We start from the raw sequence: 19,066 nt of genomic DNA on the forward strand, positions 1-19,066 counted from the left end.
TGAATCTCACATCTGAGGCCACTGAGTCCCAAGACCCATTCCTCTTCCATATACAGGGCCTGGGGAGACTGAGGAAGAGACTTCTTGGGGGGGGGGAGAGGTTTTCGCTATAGGGCGTGTGTGCTCGCCAGACAGACAGAGAGAGACAGAGAGACAGAAAGCGAGAAATCACCCCCCAGGGGGGATGGTCACACCGCAATCCCTTCTCCTCCATTCTCCTCTCGGGATCTTGGGCACGCACACACACGCACCTGGCGTGAGTTTTAAGCCACCGGGTCCGGGGTGCGAACCGCGGTCGACTACGTGGGAATCCAGCAACATAGTCATTACACTAACTGCTGGTCCCTTCACAGTGTTTATTATAACAATTAATAATACACAGTTTTTACTATGATTGTTTCATTGATATTTCACTCCCTGTATTTGACATTCCAGAGGAAAGGCAAACTTTTCATAGCATCTAGTTTCCACAGCCCCTAGCATCAACAACAGTATTGCACATAAAGCAGACACTTAAGCACTTAATTCTTGTGATGACTGAATAAATTAAATTCTCTGAAATTTATAAAGCGTTTTTCTCTTGCAGCCTGACAACCTAAACTGTCATCCTCCAAGGTTGTTTATGCACATACTGACATGTTTTTTTACCCAAAGTATCATTACGCCCATGCAGAAATGATAATCACTTGTCTATAAAAACGGATATAATGTCAAATATAGGTATAATACCTATATGTGTGTTTTCTCCTATAGGTAGAAGTATTTTCATGTTTATATATTCAGTTCCTTGAAGTTTTAGAACAGCAGAAACAGGGAAGTAGTAAAAGAACTCCGGATCCACCAATACTTGACTTTCTAAAGACCCACCCATGCAAAAGGGCAGCTGAAGCCCTGGTTTACAACCCTGGTCCCCTGTGGGCAGGGTCAGAAAGGCAAGTGGCCCCTGACCTCATTTGGATGACACGAGAGTATCAGTAATCTACAGGTAATGTCTTTTGGGCAGATACTGAAAACTGAAAAGCTCCTGGTGGGAAAGCATCCAGTGTGCTCTGTCACTGGCAGAGTCACAGGTCTGCCCTGTTTCAAGAGCATAGGGGATGTATTTGCATATCCAGAAGCAGAATTTCTCCACAAAACAACATCACACTTGGTAGTTGCCTGGAGTTAAAGCAGCACTGGTACTTACTAGTTAAACAGTCTTGGGAGGCCTGGCTGAGAACACAGCCACTATTTATAACATTGTTTTGGTGGAAAAATGCTTTCTGCATTCCAAACAACAGAATTAAACATGAACTTTTGGAACACAGTTTATTTTATAGGTAGGGAACCGACCGTATCTTATTAATTACACTGCAGTCAGTATTTTCCAAGTTTAAGATGGCAGCCAAGAGTGCATGACAGGAATAAACAGCTGCCCTGAATACAGCCCATATGTGTCTATAAGGATGAAAAGGGGGATGACAAGAGAAAAAAACAAGCACATTCTTATTTTATTAAACAAATATTTACTGAGCACTACTGAAGGCTGTCCTGAATGCTGTGGGATACAAAAATTACTCAGACAGGCTCTTTGATTTTTATGGTCCTTACAGCCTAGAATGAGACAGACAGACATAAACACAAACAATAAAGCTGCATGGTAAAGTGTGCTGTAAGTGATAAAAAAACACAACATTAGATGAAGTCAGCAAAGAGAGAGAAAGAGCGGGACCAGCAGTTAGTGTAATGGCTATGTTGCTGAACTCCCATGTAGTCGACCACAGCTCAAGTTCTGGACCTGGTGGCTTAAACTCACGCTGAGCGTGTGAGCGTGCATGCCCAAGATTCCGAGAGAATGGAAAAGGGATTGTTGTGTGGCCATCCCCCCTGGGGGGTGATGTCTCGCTTTCTATCTCTCTGTCTCTCTGTCTTTCTGGCGAGCACACGTGCCCTGTAGCAAAACAAACCTCTCCACCCCCCCCAAAAAAAAATAAGTAAAAAGAGAGAAAGAGCTAGAACTTCTAGCTAGAGTGATCAGAAAAAGCTAAGTGGAAAGGCTTGCGAAGGATTTCAATGGGCAGAGGGAACAGTATGGAGAGAGGAAGGCCATCACAGAGCTTGGTAGTGGCTTTGAATGCCAGGCCAAAGAACATGGATTCCATCCATGGGTGAAGAGCCATGAAGGGGTATTTAAATTACTACAGTGGATCTTCCTGCAGATTTACCTGGTAGTAGAATACAGATGGAGGAAGAAAGAATGAATACACAAAGACCATTAGGAGATTATTACAAGAGCTGAGGTTGGTTAAGAAGCTAAGTTTTTGAATAAGTAGTTAATAAACATTTAAAGTTTATTAGTTAACTAATAAATTTCTCCCTGAATAAAAACATATAAATCATTTTGAAAAAACTATAATAAGACAGAAAAAAACTACAAAATACTAGTTACAATGGAAAAATCATTTTAAAAGCATTAAGTATGGCACATAGTACAAACTTTAAACTAGACTTTCTCTAAATAAAAGGACGATTTGAGGTATTAATCTCATTTAAAAAATAATAGCATGAATTTAAACATTATATTTTTATAAGCATATTAATTGCAATAAGAAATCATCTTTCCCCCATTTTCCAAGACATGTGATTCAATATATAATGTCATATAATATAAGACATTCTGAGAAATTTGAGAGTCAAGAAAATGTTAAAGGTAGTGGACTTAATTCTCTGCATTTTAAATCAATCTTGAGCTGGTGCTAAGATAGATGTGAGCAGGCTTATTTAGCAGACTTACCTGAAGTAATATGACTTAGCGAATGTCTTCTTTCTTCAAACCTTCAGTATTGGATGAGACAGAGCATTCATCTTCTCTAGAAACAAATGTAATGGAAGTAATGAAATTAAAAGTATTGATGGGTAGCTTATAGAAGCCAATTAGATGATTATACCTGAAAGACCATAAGAGAGTTATACGGAGTCCTATAAAATTGACATTACTTATGCTATGTATAATTTAAAAACCTAAAATAAAAGTCTCAAGCAGTGCTCAAAGACTTCTAAAATAGGAGACATAATACATTCCCTTCATATATTCTTGTGTCAATCTCCTAAAATTTCTGGAAAATATATTATTAAATATTTAAGCCTGGTTTAAACTGAATTATTTAAAATCTAGCTGACACTGAGCCCTATTCAGAATCATGGAGAGCAAGGAGGTATGAAGTTGAATAAGAAACAGTTTCTGTTCCCAAGAAATGCCTTTAGAAGAATAAGCATAACATACGTTAAGTGCCACTAGTGGTGCAGGGCCCTGTGGGATTTCGGAGAGGGTTAGCTACTACAGGAGAAACGTGGGAAGGCTCTGCATTGCGGACTAAACACAGATAGGGGAGAGGGAGACTAGGCAGGCAAGTGAGAATTGTAACTTGGGGTTTAGGTCATATTGTAAGTGGCTGGATACTGGATTTAATACATAGGGCTTTATTTTATACCTAGAAATCATGAAGGGTTTTCAGTAAAACACATTCAAATTTGTAAAGATGGCTTTGATTCCAGAGTATGAGATAAATTACTGTGTGAAGATTCAAAGACAGTGAAACCTGTTCTGTTACTGCAATAGTGAAGATAAAACAGGGCAAATGTAAGAAGTTAAAAATTCACTGAAGACGTGCTTTGAATAACGCCTTGATGGACTGTGCAGGACTGAGTCCTGGAATAATCATCCACATCCAGCTATACAGTAACAAATAGTCCTTTCTTTTCCATCAGAACCATGCATTATTTACAAAAATTATAACTAAGAATTCAGCCAGGCCAACCCCATAGCCTAGAGGTTAAGAGAGCCAGTTTTACATGGCAAACCATGTTTTGAATCCCAACCCCTCTGTGGTGGCTTGAAAAACATGGCAAGTACACATGTGTGAAGGTCTAACAGGACAGAGAAGAGAGAAGAAGGGATTGTAGTGTGACCAAACTCAATTTAGAGGAGGGGGGTGGGTGCTTTCTCCCTCTCACCATCTCTTTCTGTTGAGTACACATATCCTTTGACAATTAAAATAATAATAATAATAATAATAATAAAATCAATCCAAGGGTTAGCTTCATTTCTGTTATCCCATCCTAAAACTTCAGAGTCCCAACCTATACCTAATACAAATGCTACACTGTTTTTTTCTCTAAGGAGGTGGAATTTCAGAGTCATCTGTGTGTTCTTTCTTTCTTTTTTCTTTTTTTTTTTTTTTTTTTTTTTGCTATAGGGCACATGCACTCGCCAGAAAGACAGAGAGAGACAGAGAGAAAGCGAGAAATCACCCTCCCCAGGGGGTATAGCCACGCCGCAATCCCTTCTCCTCCATTCTCCTCTTGGGATCTTGGGCATGCATGCACACACACCCAGTGTGAGTTTAAGCCACCAGGTCGGGGACTCAAACCGTGGTTGACTACATGGGAGTTCAGTGACATAGCCATTGTGCCAACTGCTGATCCCTGTGTTCTTTCTTGTTGTACTAAGTCAATAGAACAGTTTGATAATCTCTTAGAAGATGTATTTATGTGAAGAGAAATATTCCATAAAAGATGGATCTCCATCAATCAAGTGAAAGAAGAAGAGCCAAGGAAGAGAAGGGCCTGTCCTACTTTTCCAGGGCAGAAGAAGGACTGAGAAGAACGTACTAGTCATTAGCGACCTTAGAAAGAAATCCCAGAAAGACAAGAAACACTGCCTGTAATTGAGGGATCTGGGGGGATAGGGGGGAAGAGGTGGAATTAACTGAAGCTTACTCTTCTAAGATGCCTGGCATAGTTTGAAGTGAAGATAAATTTTTCTTCAACATTTATTTGCTTCTTACATAAAAATAGAGAAAGAGAGACAGATAGAGACAGAGAGAGAACCCCAATCAGGTCTCCATGCCATAGTCCAACCCTAGCATCAGCAAAGACATGCACATAACCAGCACAGTCAAGAGAGATCTCCAGAAAAGAACCCAGAACCCTCTCATGTGAGTTAGCCTCACAGAGCACTGCATTTTATGAAAGTGCCACCATCTGGCCCCACATATAAATCTTTAACAAGGGTATTTTGTTTTTACTCATTTTCTTCATTTATTTTTAAGAGAGATTTTCTGCTATAGGATGCATGCATTCACCAGACAGACAGACAGAGACAGAGAGCGAGAAATCACTCTCCAAGGGGGATGACCATGCCATAATCCTTTCTCCTCCGTCCTCTGCTTGGGATTCAGGGCATGCATACACGTGTGCCCAGCATGAGTTTTAAGCCGCCAGGTCTGGCATTAGAACTGCAGTAAACTACATGGGAGTCCAGCAATGTAACCGTTATGCCATCTGCTGGTCCCCCATTTTCTTCATTTTAACTGCAATTGTAATTTTAATTGATGTATAATATCAGGATCATATTTATAGGATACAGTACAATTTTTCAATATATGAATATAATGTATAATGATCAAATCATAGCAAGAAACGTATCATAAATATTTATAATTTCTCTGTCATGAACATTCAAAATCTTCTCTTACATTTTGAAATATTTATTAAATCATCACCAACTATATATAGTATTCTGGAATCACTCCTCTTATCTATCTGCAATTTTGAATCTGTTACCCAAGTTTTTCCTACCCTCCCCGGCCCCTTCCACTTTCCAGCTTCCAGTGTACACCACTCTACTCTCTTCTTCTGTGGGAGTTAATCTTTAGGTTTCCATAGATGAGTAAGAACATGAGGTATCTGTCTTCCAGTTCCTGCCTTAATTCACTTAGCATCATTTCTGCCAGAAATAGAAAAGAGGAGTAATAAATAAAGGAGTAAATTCAAGAAATGGAAGTAAGAATTCTGGTGGTGTTAGCCACAGTAAAGGGAAGAAACTATTCTTTTTTACGATCAGAAATGGAGAAAACCGCGAGTGATGGACACAGATAAAAGTTCTGTGTAAAAGAGTGAAGTAGAGAGAGTTCAGATCTCATGCTAAGGGTATCTTCGAGCTTGAGAGAGTGAAGAATGGAAGGAGAGAAGGAAAAATGAGAGGGAGAGAACACAAACGAAGGAATATCTGAATTTAAGAGTGTGAGAGAAAAACATTGCCTTTTTTTGCTATAGGGCACATGCACTCGCCAGAAAGACAGAGAGAGACAGAGAGAAAGCGAGAAATCACCCTCCCCAGGGGGTATAGCCACGCCGCAATCCCTTCTCCTCCATTCTCCTCTTGGGATCTTGGGCATGCATGCACACACACCCGGTGTGAGTTTAAGCCACCAGGTCGGGGACTCAAACCGTGGTTGACTACATGGGAGTTCAGTGACATAGCCATTGTGCCAACTGCTGATCCCTGTGTTCTTTCTTGTTGTACTAAGTCAATAGAACAGTTTGATAATCTCTTAGAAGATGTATTTATGTGAAGAGAAATATTCCATAAAAGATGGATCTCCATCAATCAAGTGAAAGAAGAAGAGCCAAGGAAGAGAAGGGCCTGTCCTACTTTTCCAGGGCAGAAGAAGGACTGAGAAGAACGTACTAGTCATTAGCGACCTTAGAAAGAAATCCCAGAAAGACAAGAAACACTGCCTGTAATTGAGGGATCTGGGGGGATAGGGGGGAAGAGGTGGAATTAACTGAAGCTTACTCTTCTAAGATGCCTGGCATAGTTTGAAGTGAAGATAAATTTTTCTTCAACATTTATTTGCTTCTTACATAAAAATAGAGAAAGAGAGACAGATAGAGACAGAGAGAGAACCCCAATCAGGTCTCCATGCCATAGTCCAACCCTAGCATCAGCAAAGACATGCACATAACCAGCACAGTCAAGAGAGATCTCCAGAAAAGAACCCAGAACCCTCTCATGTGAGTTAGCCTCACAGAGCACTGCATTTTATGAAAGTGCCACCATCTGGCCCCACATATAAATCTTTAACAAGGGTATTTTGTTTTTACTCATTTTCTTCATTTATTTTTAAGAGAGATTTTCTGCTATAGGATGCATGCATTCACCAGACAGACAGACAGAGACAGAGAGCGAGAAATCACTCTCCAAGGGGGATGACCATGCCATAATCCTTTCTCCTCCGTCCTCTGCTTGGGATTCAGGGCATGCATACACGTGTGCCCAGCATGAGTTTTAAGCCGCCAGGTCTGGCATTAGAACTGCAGTAAACTACATGGGAGTCCAGCAATGTAACCGTTATGCCATCTGCTGGTCCCCCATTTTCTTCATTTTAACTGCAATTGTAATTTTAATTGATGTATAATATCAGGATCATATTTATAGGATACAGTGCAATTTTTCAATATATGAATATAATGTATAATGATCAAATCATAGCAAGAAACGTATCATAAATATTTATAATTTCTCTGTCATGAACATTCAAAATCTTCTCTTACATTTTGAAATATTTATTAAATCATCACCAACTATATATAGTATTCTGGAATCACTCCTCTTATCTATCTGCAATTTTGAATCTGTTACCCAAGTTTTTCCTACCCTCCCCTGCCCCTTCCACTTTCCAGCTTCCAGTGTACACCACTCTACTCTCTTCTTCTGTGGGAGTTAATCTTTAGGTTTCCATAGATGAGTAAGAACATGAGGTATCTGTCTTCCAGTTCCTGCCTTATTTCACTTAGCATCATTTCTGCCAGAAATAGAAAAGAGGAGTAATAAATAAAGGAGTAAATTCAAGAAATGGAAGTAAGAATTCTGGTGGTGTTAGCCACAGTAAAGGGAAGAAACTATTCTTTTTTACGATCAGAAATGGAGAAAACCGCGAGTGATGGACACAGATAAAAGTTCTGTGTAAAAGAGTGAAGTAGAGAGAGTTCAGATCTCATGCTAAGGGTATCTTCGAGCTTGAGAGAGTGAAGAATGGAAGGAGAGAAGGAAAAATGAGAGGGAGAGAACACAAACGAAGGAATATCTGAATTTAAGAGTGTGAGAGAAAAACATTGCCAGAGAAGAGAAGGGACAAGAGAGGAAGCTTTCAATACTTAAGATCTTGGGACAATTCTGGTATGGTGGTTAAGACAGCTGGATCCCACATGGTTGACTGGTAGTTCGAGTCCCAGACCCAGTGGTTTACAAAGCACTAAACAGTGGAGGTATGTGCATGACTGCTCAAAATCCTGAAAGAAGAGAGAAATGGAGAAGGAATTGCTGTGTTGACCATTGCCTATGGGAGAAGTTTTCTAAAAACAAACAAATAATTCAGAGAAACATTCAAAGACCTAATACTGAGACCTGCTAATTCAGTTGAAGACTACTACTAGAGGTGAAGAGATTCCTAATTACGGAGTCGATCATGTCTTTAAAGATATATCACTATTCAGATTTTTAACTTTTTTTTTGGAGTCATTTTGGTTATGCAGTATCTTCTACAGAATCTGTTCATTTTACTTAAGCTGTCAAATATATTTATATAAAGTTGTCTGTAATATTTTCTTATCCTTTAGATAATTTGAACAAAAAATCTTTTTTTCTTAGAGGGGACTTATCAGTTTTATTAACGTTTTCAAAGAAACGACGTTTGGGGAACAGCAGGTAGCGTAATGGTTATGAAGCTGGACTCTCACTTAGTTGACTGCAGTTTGAGTCCCAGATCCAACGGCTTAAAACTCATGCAGGGTACATGTGCATATGTACCCAAAATCCTGAGAGAAGACTGGAGAAGAAGGGGTTGAGGTGTGGCCATTCCCTCAGGTGGGTGATTTCTTGTTTTCTGTCTCTCTAGTGAGCATATACAATCTATAGCAAAAATCTCTCTTAAAAAAATAAATAAAAAGAAACACTTTTTGGATGTATTGATTTTCTCTACTTCTTTTATTATTTTCTTTTTATTTGAATACGATTTCTCTTCTTCTTCTAATTTTTCTTAATTTGCCAGAAGGCACATGAGCTGACCGGAGACAGAGAGAGAGAGGTAGTCAAGTAAGAAACATTCCCGCCCCCACGGAGCATGTTCATGTCCCAGTTCCTTCTCTTCTCCTTTCCCCTCCTTTCAGGTTTTGGGCACACATGTACATGTGCTTAGAATGCTTTTCCAAGCTGCTGGATATAGAACTCAAACCACCAGGTCAGTCACAGGGGAACCAGCTGCCTTAACCACTAAACTACAGGCTAGTCCTTTTTCTAGTCTTTGAGGGAGATCAGATCACTAATCGTCAATTTCACTTTTTAAACACACATTTAAAGGAATACATTCCTAAATAATGTGTCTTGCAAGTTTTGACATGGACTCAGCTTAAAATATTGGGTTGTCAGAAGTCACAATGTGTTTTTCTACGCAAAATTGAGTCATGACTTTTCTGACGATGCAATATTTCCTAATATTTGTTATACCTCTTACGCATGGATTATTTAGTAGCTTATTTTCAAGCAAAATGAAAAATTTTCATTTGTCTTTCTGGTATTTATTTCTAGTTTAATTTCATTAAGTATGATTTCAATCCTTCAAAATTTACTAAGACTTGCTTTTTGATCCAACACATTCTCTTTTGGTAGAAATTTAAAGTGCATTTATAAAGAATGTTCAGTCTGCCATTGTTGGGAATAATGCTCTATAAATAGCAATAAGTCAAACTGATTAGTAGCAATGTTTAAATATTCTACAACCTTACTGATTTTTTAAAGTCTTCTCATCCTATCAGTGATTGAAAGAAAGTTGTTAAATTCTCCAATTATGTGATGAATTAATCTATTTCTCCTTTTTGTTCTGTCAGTTTTAGCTTTGTATATTTTGAAGTTTTGTTACTAGGAACATACAAAGTTAAGATTGTTTTGTCTTCCTATTGAATTAAATCTTTTTTTTTTCTAAGAGATTTTTGCTGTAGGATGTGTGCGCTCACCAGAGAGACAGAGAAACACAAAGCAAGAAGTCACCCCTTGGTTGAGGGGATGGCCACACTGCAATCCCTTCTTCTCCATTCTCCTCTTGAGATTTTGGACATACACTCATACACATGTTCCTGGCATTAGTTTTAAGCTGCTGGATCTGGGACTCAGACTGTGGTTGACTACACAGGAGTCCAGTGACGTAACCATTATGCAATCTGCTGGTCCCATTGAAGTGAGTCTTAAAATTATGAAATACCCCCATCATCTCTCATAATACATTTTGTCTTAAAAGCTACTTTGCCTGGGGGGGCAGCAGTTAGTGTAATGGCTATGTCGCTGGACATCCATGTAGTCGACTGCAGTTCGCGTCCCAGACTCGATGGCTTAAAACTCACGCCAGGCGTGTGTGCGTGTGTGCCCAAGATCCCAAGAGGAGAATGGAGGAGAAGGGACGACAGCGTGGCCATCCCCCATGGGGGGAGATTTCTTGCTTTCTGTCTCTCTGTCTCTGTCTGTCTGGCGAGCGCATGCGCCCTATAGCACAAACCTCTCAAAAAAAAAAAAAAAAGCTACTTTGCCTGATATTAATATAGTTACATCAGATTTCTTCTAATGTTTGCACAGTGTACATTTTTTCTTTCTACATCCTTTTATGGAGTATATGATTTATACAGACTTTTTTTTAATCAAGTCTGAAAATTTTTGGCTTTTAACTGATGTATTTAGCCCATTTACATACAATTATTAATATTCACGAACATCTTCCTATTATTGGGTTTCTATTCATCTCATCAGTTCTTGTTTTGTTTACTCCAGTGTTTCTTTGGATAATTCCTTATTAATTCATTTTATATTCTCTGCCAGTTTTATGACTGCTTTTGTAATTTTTAAAGCTATTATTCTACAGATTGCAAATACTTCCTTGGCTTATTATATTTGATTTTTATAACAAGATGAAAACATCAGTTTATACTATCGTACTTACCTGCGCTTCATTCTACTGTCTTAATACACTTTATTTCTATGTCTAAGTCCTGTAAGACATTATTGTTGTTGCTCTAAATAGTCAGATGTCTAATATTTACTGACATATTTATATTTTCCCATACTCTTCATTTTTTTTTCTTGAAGGTCTACAGTTCCCTACACATCATTTTCTTCAGCCTGAATAACTGTGTTAGTAGTATTTTACTATGGACCTCCTTGTGCCAACGTCTCACCTTCTGTGCAAAAACATCTTTATTTTGCCTTCACTGAAAAAAAAAAAAAAAAAGTGGCAGGAGCTGGGGGAAAGCTACACTAGTGCAGCGGTAATATGATGCTCCAGTCTGAAGCCACATCCCAATAGCTCCTTGTACACACCCATGGCATGAGCATGTACCCATCCTGGTTGGCTGGAAATAGACTGTAGTATGAAAACCCTGCTAGGGTGCCTCTGTCTCTCTCTCTCTCTCTCAAGAAATAAGTGGATATTTCATGGGTAGTATTTTTCCTTTCTGTGCTTAAAATGTAAGACTGTCTGCTCTAATTTTAATCATTTGTGTAGAACAGTCAGCCATCAATTGTGCTGTTGCTCCTTTGTAAGATTTTTTTCTTTAATTGTCATGCATTCCTTAACAACAGGAGTAAGTTCTGAGAAGGACATCACTAGGCAATTTTAGCATTGTTCAAACATCACAGTGTGTGCACTTACACAAAAGAGATGGTACAGCCTACTACAGTAATGGTTTACTTGGTATAATTGTACAAGACCACTGTCACACACAGTTCACTGTTGACCAAGCTGACATTATGTTGTACATGACTACATTTGGTTTTGACAAATTTCATTCTGTTATACTGAGGTGTGGTTTTCTTTATGTTCATCTTGCTTGAGGCTCACTTAATCTCCTTTGCTTCTTCAGTTTGAATCTATGAGTTGATAGTTTGGAAAATCTTTGGTAACTATCATTTCAAGGAATGCTTTTGCTTCATTCTGTCTTCCTGGGACTCTGATTACATGTGTATCAGTTGAACTGACTCAATCCCATATATCTCTCATGCTGTTTTGTTCTTTCCACTCATTTTCTCCCCTTTGTGTGATTTACCTTGAACTCTTTTCTAATGAATGGTTCTTGAGTTCACTATCTCTATTTGTTCTTTTTTTCTGTCCAAATTGCTATTAAACCTAAATTAAACCTTAATTTCTGATAAACAAAAGAACTATTTCATTTTCAAGCAGAATTCAGAGGAAATATAAAGAAGCCAGGACTTGCTCTTCTAAGAATAAAACGATTTTTTATTCCCATTCTCTCCAGTCAGAAAAGTAAGAAATAGCCTCAGAGCTTTACAGTTATTATTAGATCAGTAAAGCATGGTTTCAGGGTAAGAATTTCTGGAGTGTAGTAGTAGAGCGCTAAGTGGAGGCTATAAAATGCTTTAAAACTGTATCAAGTTCAGTTCTCAGAACCTTAAGGAGTTTGCCTTTTGGCCTATCTCTCCTAGATAAAGGGCCTCTAAAACTCTTACTGGTGTGCTCTTGCAGCGTTTTAAATAAAAAGCTCCTATAATTTTTAAGGTCACTGACAATAACGTAACTCTTAGTATGAAGTAGAAAAAAAGTTTATCTCAAAAACAAATGTGGTTGTGGCCTCTGTCTAAAGGAATACATTATAATTTGATACAAAAAGTTTTTTAAATACTTATGTTGGTTTGGACTTAAAGAGACAGAGAGAAAGCATGAAATGAAAAGAGGCTTTATGACTCTCCAGCTTCCATAGCCAAGAAGCACACTAGAATTCTATCCAGTTGCAAACATGATTCTTTCTAATTGAAAAAAGGATTACTCAGAATTGAGGTGGTGAAATCTGAAGCCAGGGAGAGTCATCTCTAGGAAGCATGAATGCCCTATTAAAGGACTGACAACACAAGAATTTCAAAATTACTATGGACCAATAAAAGCTACATGCCTCTTCTTTCCACAGTTTTAGTTGGAAGCATTTACTCAAGTTATTCCATGCCTGTCCTGTCTCTCCATTATACATTAGGTAGATAGTTTGTCTCTTCTGCCTCTATACCTGAGGCACTTCCTCCTGACTTAAGTAGCAATATCCTAGACTTTATGCTTTAGGAAAAAGCCTTAGTAGCAAGAGAATATGATTACTGGAAGTGGTGAGTAAATTTTGAACAATGGAAAAACTGAAATCATTTATGGCCAAAAGATGAACTGTGGAGATTAAAGATGGCCACAAATTATGTTTATCTCTTCCATTGAAAGGCCATGTGAATTGAGAAGGTTCTTGGATTGATCTGACCAATAGAATATAGTAGAAATGATGTGGCACCACTTTCCAATTTTAAGCCTTAAGATACTGGCAGTGTTCACTTCCTATTTCCTGGAAAATTCCCTCTAGGAGTCCCAAGCACAATATTAGAAGTCGGACTATCCTGAGATTACCATACTACAAAGGCCATATGAATGCCATCTTCCATCTCTGCCCAGGCACCACATCTTGAATCCTCCAGAGCAGTCCATTCACTAGCTGAATACGATCCACTGACCTCAGTCAATGTAGCACAGAACAAAAGTCACCTGCCTTAATTCCCAACCCACAGAATCATAAGCTATCTGAAATAGTTATTGTTGTTGTTGTTGTTATTATTATTCTGGAGAGGTTTTTGCTATAGGGTGCGTGAGCTCGCCAGAAAAGAGACAGACCGAGAGACAAAAAGCGAGAAATCACCCCCTGGGGGTATGGCCACATCGCAATCCCTTTTCCTCCATTCTCCTCTTGGGATCTTGGGCACACACATATACGGGCCAGGTTTGAGTTTAAGCCACTGGGTCTGGGCCTCAAACTGCGGTCGACTTCATGGGAGTTGACATAGCCATTATGCTAACTGCTGGTCCCTGAAACAGTTATTATTTTAAACCACTATCTTTTGGGGTAATTTATGATGTAGTAACATACCATTGCAGCAATGATTTTTATCATTTATCTGTTTTTTTTTTTTTTTGTCTTGTTTTGGTTTGATTTTTTAGTTGCCACTGGAACTACAATGTCCTACAACCATCTTCTATAACATAACTAGAAGCAGAAGCCTAAACTTCCTCATTCTGCAGAAGTAATTTCCAAAGTTCATTATAAGGTAAAATTATTTTTTATAAAAAAGTCAATTATCTCAGAGATACATAAAACAATTTCCTAAACATAATAAACTCCAACTAAATTATTGCAATTATATCCAACCATTTTTTCCCTACTAAGTAAACTGTTGTACATACATAATCAAACCAAAGAATTCATGTTTGGGCTATCTTTTATTTTATTAATAAATAATTATTTAGATATTTCCTCATGGCTGAAGTGAAATCAGGATTACAAATAAAGTATGACCATTATAGCAGCCTGAAGCAGCAATTTTCAAGCATAACAGAAAATACAATGCACCATGATAAGTTATGAAATATAGAGCAAGTAATACTTGTTACTAAAGTGACAAACAGTAAATACATTACATGTGCATGTAAATATGTGTGCATGCACACTTACACCCTTTGTCTGAATGGAAGAGTGGCCAGTGCCAATATGTTTACTGCAGCATGAACTTAATGCTTAAAGCTAAAGACACAGAATGAACTAGAGGGGAGAAAAAAGGATCATTTTGATTTTGGTTTACAAATTCTATTCTTGATGTATGAACTGAAATTTAGAAATGCTTGATACAAGCATGTGTCACTTGTAAAAATGTATAAACCATGAAAAACATACCATTTCAAACTGATCTCTATAATCATATTCTACCGTCTTTTTGGTCTGAATGATCCCTTTACTTAAATTCTGGAGAACAACGAAAATTATTTCTCAGGGACATTTCTTTGTCGCAGGGGCACAGGCATGCCAGAAAGAGACAGAAGGAGAAAGTGAGAGAGAAATTGACAAATCACCCTTCAAGGGGGATGGCCACACCACAATCCCTCTCCTCCATTCTCTTCCTGGGATTTTGGTTGTACACACACACATATACACAAACACACACGCACATGGTGTGATTTTCAAGGAGCCAGGTCTGAGATGTGAACCACAGTCAGCTATACGGGAGTCTAACACCTTAATCACTATGCCACCTCCTGGCCTCTCTCAAGGAGAACTTTAACACCATTCACATATATTTCTAGTTGGAAGTAGTATACTATTAAGAGGATGCCAGTTCTACTCCCAATCTTGCTTTTAAAAATCTAGCTAGCCATATCTAACCTGTAATTGAGAATAACTGCACTCCAGGTACTTGCTAGGGAGAAAATGCTAAACTCACTGCTACTGTTTTTACCAAAAGTCTCTGCAGCACTGCCTGATAAGTACCTAGCTGAGACGTCCCTTATTTTTAAAATCTACCTGTGGATTAAATCATACCAGCAAAAAGCAGCATTCCTGGCCTCATCCTTTTACTGTTCTCCTTCCTATTCACCCAGCAGGACTGTATTTACTTGTGTCTTTGATGTTAAGCAACTCGATTACATTGAAAGAAGGCTTAAGAAATAAGTCTGCAGAAAAGAAAATGCATCTTATATCATGAGAGGTCTCCTTAAAAGAGCTTAGAGCAAAATGTGTGACCTATCTCAAACAGAATACACACAGGAGCTTTTATAAGATGCACTGTGTGTCCAATCTTTACTCCATTTGCCCTATTTTTATCCATTTGTGCCTTTTCTAAAATAAAATGGTACTGAACTACCATTTATGTATCATGAAATTCTCTGTTATAAGTGGAGAATGGTATTTCGGTCAGTTCACAGAGGCAAACAGTCATCACTACAACCCAGGTTTAGAACATTTCTAGCAGCCCCTCCCCAAGTTCCCTTCAGTCAATAGGTGGTATTTCTGTCCTATTCCATGGTCCCCTAGGATGTGCCTTGATTAGTTTCCTTTTTCTAGAGATTTTATGTAAATGTAAACACATTCTATTTGGTCTTTGAGTCTGGCTTCTTTCACTAGGGACAGTATTTCTGAGGTTCGTTCGTGTAGAAACAAGTATCATTGTTTTCCTCCTTTTCACTGCTAAATAGTATTCTTGTATCTGAACTTATCCCATTTTGTTTACCCATTTGCAAGGTAATGGACATTTGTTTCTTGTTTTTGTGTATTATAAGTAATGTTGCTGAGGGCGCATGTGCGTGCCCAAGATCCTGAGAGGAGAAAGGAGAAGGGATTATGGTGTGGCCATCCCCTCTGGGGGGGTGATTTCTCACTTTCTGTCTCTCTGTCTCTCTCTGTCTGGCGAGTGCACGTGCCCTATAGCAAAAACCTCTCCCCCCCCTCCAAAAAAAAAAAAAAGCAATGCTGCTGGGGCTAGTAGGTGGTGTGGTGGTTAGGAGCACTGGACTTCCAGATGGCCAACTGCGGTTCAAGCCCCAGACCCAGCAGCTTGTGTTCTTGCTTTCCCTCTCTTTCTCTCTCACTCTGTCCTTCTCTGGTCAAGTTAAATAAGTGGATAAACAAAATAAAGTTCAATAAAATAATTCTTTAAAAACTAATGCTGCCATGAACAATGCAAGTCTTTGTACAGATATATGTCTTCATTTCTATTGAGCAGATTCTGAGAAGTAGAAATGGTGAGTTGTGGGGTAAATTTTGTGTCACATGGGTTGGGCCACAATGCCTAGGTATTTGGGCAAACATTATTCTGGATGTTTCTCAGAGAGTATTTTTGATATCTACATTTAAATTAGTAGACTCTGAGTAAAGCAAATTGTCCTCTACGATGTTGGTGTGCTTCATTCAAACTGCTGGAGGTCTGAACACAACAAAAGCCAGACCTCCCTCAGTAAAGGATTCCCAGCGAACCGGCTTTTGATTCAGACTACAACTCTTTCTTGAGTCTCCAGCCCACTGGCTAGGAATAAGACATCCTTTAGAAAAATAGAAGTTCTCTCAATTAGTCTTTCAAACTGCTTTATGTTCTTAAGGTTACAAAAGGAACTTACACTACTGAAAAAACTCATATGAAACAGAAGTATTTACAGTAAAAAGGGAAAGTCTCTTTGACCTCTAACCTCTTTCCTCCAGAGATAATTCTGTGATGCTCAGTCAACTGATTACTCAGAGCAACAGGGTACAGAAGAGACATGCAGTGTGGACTCGGCATCCTCAGGTAAATCTCTACCTTTGCTTTTCTTTTTTTTTTTGGAGAGATTTTCACTGTAGGGCGCGTGCGCTCGCCAGACAGATAGAGAGAGACATAGAGACAGAAAGCGAGAAATCCCCCCCCAGGGGGGATGGTCACGCCGCAATCCCTTCTCCTCCATTCTCCTCTTGGGATCTTGGGCACGCACGCACACGCGCCCGGCGTGAGTTTTAAGCCACCAGGTCCGGGACACGAACCGCGGTCGACTACGTGGTAATCCAGCGACATAGCCATTACGCTAACTGCTGGTTCCCTACCTTTGCTTAGGTAGAAGCTTCAGTCTCTTTTTCACTAAGTATCCTGACATTAATAACACTTAAAACTACTACTACCCTTTTTCCTTCTGCACTGCAACCTATGTTCCAGAAAAGGTGGAGATTAATAGAAAAGTGAACATAAACAGGCCTAAATAATGTGTATGTGTTTGTGTGTGTGTGTGTGTGAAATCCTCAGTGATGATTGCTAAAACTTGTTCTACATGAGATTTTAATAAATGTTCTTAAAATGGAAGGAAGGAAAGAAATACTTTTTGGTAAATACTGGTTTAAATACCAATATATAGTGATTGCTCCTACCCTTCTAAGATTAGCTGACTACCAAACCCTTTCATTGTGAATCATCTAGTAATATCTTTTTTTTTTTTTTTAAGAGGTTTTTGCTATAGGGCACATGCGCTCGCCAGACAGACAGAGAGAGACAGAGAGACAGAAAGCGAGAAATCCCCCCCCAGGGGGGATGGCCACACCGCAATCCCTTCTCCTCCATTCTCTCAGGATCTTGGGCACACGCGCCCGGTGTTAGTTTAAGCCACCAGGTCCGGGACTCGAACTGCGGTCGACTACGTGGGAGTCCAGCGACATAGCTATTACGCTAACTGCTGGTCCCCATCTAGTAATATCTTGAAGACTCAAGATCTTTATAAAAATATAGTTTGGGAAGTATGCTACTTATTGCTACCCCTTCATTATTACACTGGCATCAGTTCACACGGTTGAAAAACTGTGGACATTCAGAAACATGCATAGGGGCACAGAAATTAGCTACTAGCCAAAATTAAGTTAGGCTATCTTAAGATTCTCCCTCTACTGTGTTAGAGAAACTGGTTCATTCCTGTCTTTTCCTGCTTTATTATTATTATTATTATTATTATTATTATTATTATTATTTTGGCTATACAATAGAAGAGTGAAAGTAAAGACAGAAGTTTGACTCTAAAATGTACTATACTGTGTTTACTTTTAACAAGTAAATGTAATCAAGGGATCTCAATATAAATCTTATTCATTTTTAAATTTGCTTCTACAAAACCAAAAAAAAGGATTAAAATAGTTTATGATATTAATGCAATAGTTAGTTTACTGTAAAATAATCTTTAAGAAATTACTAAAATATTGCTGTGAAATTATTATATTAACCTATAGTGATTATAGCCACCCACATATTTGCAAAGCAAAAAGAGAATTTGGAAGTATCTCCTTATACGTACAATTCAAATCAAGATATAACTTGGCAGTGAATGCTGTTAAAGTTGTCACTGAGACTAGATGGTTTTTTTATTACCAAACTGTGGCTATGAATAAATTTTCAATATATCTTACTCCTGTCTCCCTACTGAAAATTTAATTGAATGAGAAATTTGGGAGGCTTTCCTACTGAAGTGATTCTTATGGTATTAAAAGAGCTGCTATATATCCTAGGTGGAAGTTTTTTCTGAAATTCCACTTAAGAAGAAAATAAGGAACAAATAAGTTACTGATGGAGAAAAGCATCCACCACATACTTAAGCTTTTTTGTTGTTGTGATTTCTTACTGCTGCCGAGAACAGGAAGTATGATAACTGCCGCCCGATTTATAAATGTTGGATAGCCTCCTCCCACGGGCATATCCAAATGCCCTACCCATGCTTCCCCCACAAACACTTTCACCACTCTAATTAAAGCCAAAATAATTTCTCCCTCCCCTAAGCTACTTGATTCTTGCTCATGCCCCTGACTGAGAACATAACCATATTTAAGGTACTTTAAGTTGCTGTTTCACTTGACATAATTCTGCTCGCTGGGAAGTCAAAGCACTTCAGAT

The 19,066-nt window shown here is 38.6% G+C and overlaps 1 protein-coding gene across 6 annotated transcripts in view; it reads right to left on the reverse strand.

The window, feature by feature from the left end:
• ZNF438 (zinc finger protein 438) overlaps positions 1-19,066 on the reverse strand; it is a 216,790-nt gene that overhangs the window by 119,064 nt on the left and 78,660 nt on the right. For all 6 annotated transcript variants that reach the window (XR_003551017.1, XM_006158270.3, XM_027775614.1 and 3 more), the window contains one exon: positions 2,774-2,849. The gene's annotated coding sequence lies outside the window, so the exon portion shown is untranslated. The remainder of the gene's footprint in view (positions 1-2,773; positions 2,850-19,066) is intronic.

Source organism: Tupaia chinensis, unplaced genomic scaffold, assembly GCF_000334495.1.
Source record: "Tupaia chinensis unplaced genomic scaffold, TupChi_1.0 Scaffold000578_2, whole genome shotgun sequence".
Classification (NCBI taxonomy): Eukaryota; Metazoa; Chordata; class Mammalia; order Scandentia; family Tupaiidae; genus Tupaia; species Tupaia belangeri.